The sequence below is a fragment of the Lolium perenne genome, chromosome 1 (genome assembly GCF_019359855.2).
Source record: "Lolium perenne isolate Kyuss_39 chromosome 1, Kyuss_2.0, whole genome shotgun sequence".
Lineage (NCBI taxonomy): Eukaryota > Viridiplantae > Streptophyta > Magnoliopsida > Poales > Poaceae > Lolium > Lolium perenne.
Window position 1 is genome coordinate 244,462,485 of NC_067244.2, and position 3,980 is coordinate 244,466,464.

The following is a 3,980-nucleotide window of genomic DNA, read 5'->3' on the forward strand; positions in this document are numbered from 1 at the left end:
CTCCAACACCCCACCGGCTCTCCGATCCGTTGGCGTGCAGAAGGGAAAAGATACGGCTGGCTTCCCCAGAGCCATTATAGATCTCATGGTCAACACGGTTTGTACGGCGCTAGAATCACTGGACGGCATTGGTAATTAATCCTAGGGTGATATAACCTGTAATATCCCAGGATTGGGGGTTACAAAAAATAGAGGAAACAGATGTGTGCATTGCATTCATGCATAGAAAATCCGGGGAATTTTCGCGCTTTTGTTTAAACTGTGAAAGGGATCGAGGTTTCTCTTACATCGGTGGAATTGAGTTAGTCTTCGATGTGGGTGCGATAAATTTCGACATGACCTTTCTGAACTCATATGTTTTCGAGGGAAACAGTTTGAATTCAAATTCAAATATGAAAGACAGAATTCAAATAAGATCTTGGATTGGAATTTGAATTCTAATCAATTATATAAATACAAAGTAAATATAAATATAAATGAGAATCAAATATTACAAATGAAAATTCACATAAGTATTATTACAACACTTATTACAATATTACAAGTTACAAAAGAATTAGGAGATTACAAAGAAATAAAAAAATCCCTAAATCTAATCTTGACCTCCTTATTCTTCATTCCCTGCAAAAGAAACAACAAAGACAGAAGAAATGGTTTGTGAATGTTAAAATGTTTGCCTCACCTTTGGTGAGGCAATGTTCAATGTTGGAGACTAGCCATAGGAAATTAGGAACTTGTCCTAATAACCAAAATTCGATCAGAGGGAGAAGTATTCTTTTTAGGCAGCATTAGGGACAAATGGGATTTTTGGATCATGAGGCATCAAATAAGAAGGCAACTTAGGCAAATAGCAACACTGAAATGATCCATTACTATAGGCAACAAACCAACAATGTTCTTCCCTCTAATCTAGCTAGACACCATAAAAGGCCACCAGAGCATTTCTCTGGATCATGTTTGACATTAAAAAGCCAAAATGATCCTAACATTTAAAAGTCAGCCACAATTGAATTGTTTAACTCAAATAATAATATAAGCCACCAAGATAAATTAGGTAGGTGTATATTTAATAATCATATATGAATAGCCGACCAACACGAGTAGTTTCACTTGGCAGTACAAAAGGGGATGCCAAACTGGGATAAGTACTCAATCAGCCGTTGCTTGCACAAGGAAGAGAAGATCAACTTTGTAGCATACACTAGATGGCAGGAGCACACACACAAGTAGCTTACACCACACATGCATGTCATGTGCTGTCAACCATACAACATCAGTATAAAAGCCAAACACCAGCAGCTGTGCTGGTAGTATCTCACACACACCTCAGCCGAGCCAGGTTATCAAGAACAACCGCAGCAGCTACAGTACAGTAGCTAGAACAGCAAGAACACATCAGCAGTATCCTAATTTTGTTCCACACAAATAAGAGCCAAATAGCAGATCAAGCCAGAGCTAGGAGGAGGTGCAGACAAACAAGCAGTAGATCAAGATCAGAAGGTAGGAATCCACCAGAAATGCAAATATCTGTTCTTGCATTTGCATGACCACATGAAGTGAAATACGGGGGAAAACATGAAGCCATTAGGTCCTTATCCCTGCAACTAGATTTTTATCTAGGAGGGTTGGAGGGATCTATTTCTCTCAGATAGGCATAGAGGTGCTATGCTGCAACATCATTGAGATTGGGAAAGCCATCTTTTAGTATCTGTCCTTATCCAATATTGAGCCTCAGCCTTTGCATCACAGGCTAAGCCAAGAAAGCAAGCCCTATCTGTTCTTATCAGTTTATAATTAGACAGGGAACACCAAGATCCACAAGTAAAATCCAACAACGCCAAAAATCATTTCTTAGTTGCTAATGGGCAACTAGATCATACTCAAGACATTAGCAGGGCATCAGTTTGTGTATTCTAACACATCTACTGTCCCATATCATTTGTACACATAATTTAGTCATCACCATAAGGAGCAAGTATTAATCAATAAGCTCCAGAATTCTATTTGGGGTCCAGAAGTCATTCCCAGGCCAACCAAGTAAAATTCCTGGAACACCACAGCAGTGACCAGCTTTAGAAAAGCATCACCAACAACCTGGACAAGCATGTATCTTTACCAACACGAGAATACTTTACCAACATATAGATCACATAAAGGAGTGTCTAGAGAATCATAAGATCACTATATATCCATACAAATGTCAAAGCACATCCCCATCAGTACATAAATATAAGCCAAGAGCATGCTTATGATAAGACTGAAACTGAAACTGTCAAGGTTCAGTTTCATCAGAGATAATAGCCCAGCAATCAAATTATACTTGGATGAGTAAATCACCCAAACAGGGGCTAACACAGGCCAGCAGAAGTATCACAACCAGATCAATGAATCGTTCTAGCTGCAGACTAGCAGTAATCAAATTGTAGTCGCTATGAACCACAAAGAGAAAAGGAGAGGATTAGCTCACATTGCAGTAGGGGTAGTAGTTGATGCAGTCGATGCCGGGGTTGCGTCACAGCACCATCCCGCCGGCGTCGATGTAGGGGGCGGCAGCACGTCCAAGCATCACATCACCACGAACACATCAGCAGTACCCCATCAAACCGCAGCTCACCGCCGTAACATCTTCACAGCGCCAGCACCACGAACGGAATCATGACACAAGGCCACAAATCGGAAGGCACCGGGGTTGCACCCTACTGGCCGTCCTGCCGGTGCCGAGAGGGTAGTCGAAGAAGGTCGTCGGAGCCATGCCGACAGCCGACGTTGCCAGAATCGGCCGGCAGCGGTGGAACCCAAAACAGCAGGGGCTAGGGTGAGCCGAGGGCAGGGCCGCGCGTGAGCGCCGGTCGGCGTCGAAGCAGAGGGATCTGGCGGTGGTTAACGTGGCGGCGCCACGCCACTGGGAGGCGGTGCCGGAATCGGCCGGCGACTGCCAGAATAGGAGGCGGCTAGGGTTGGTCTGTGGGGCACGAACCTCGGCGAAAGAGAAGTCTCGGCGAGGGGAATTTGTTGGAGTAGAAGGACGAGATGGTGGTGGAACAGCTCTAGCGTGCGGCAGCGTCGAATGCGGCCAACAATGGCCGGAGCGGCGCCGGGCAGCAGCTAGGGTTCTCAGGTTTGGGGGCGGCTGATTAAGACCATGGGGATCAAATCGACCAAGAGGATGCGGTAGAGCATAGCAAGGCGGAGCAAAGCCCTATATCTCTGGCGCCAGGGTTGGCCAGGAGCGGCCGGGAACGAGCGGCGCCGCCACAGGGATGTGGTGGACGCGAGAGAGAAGAGAGGTGAGGGCGGTGACGATGTGTGCGAGTGAGAGGGGTGAGCGAGAGAGAGAGGGTCGGGCCAGTTTCATGCCTGGCTCGACCAGGTCGAGTCGGTCGGACCAAGTTGGTCTGGGCCAGGTTTGGGCCAAACCATTGGGCCATTTGGTCCATATTTGTTTTTTATTTATTTCCTTTCCCTATGAAATTCTATCATTTAAAATTTAGTTAAATAACAACCAATAAATAAAAGTGAGTAACAGAAAATTACCCCTATAATAATATATAACAAATACTTTGAAACTAAAGGAAAAATAATTTAGAGTTTCCTCTAAATTTTAAAAAGACTAATTTTAAATCTTAAACTATTAGACCTAAATATTAAAAATATAATTTCTAGTTTCTATTCTGCACATAAAGAAAATATTACTTTGCATTGAAATGCCATATAAAACAACAAATAATTATTGATGATTGTATTTAACCATATGACAATTCTAACTAATCGTTACTTCAATTATTAATTCAAAACCCTAAACCCTAACAGTATTATCATATTTCTATTAAGTCTTTTGGCATAATATAATGTTCAATCTATTATCATTTCATTTCAAAGTAATTAATCACTTTAACTCCGTTACCAATTATTGTTTTAGGCATTATATCACAAATAGGAAAACTTAGTTCCATTATGAAATCACAACTTCATAATTTCAT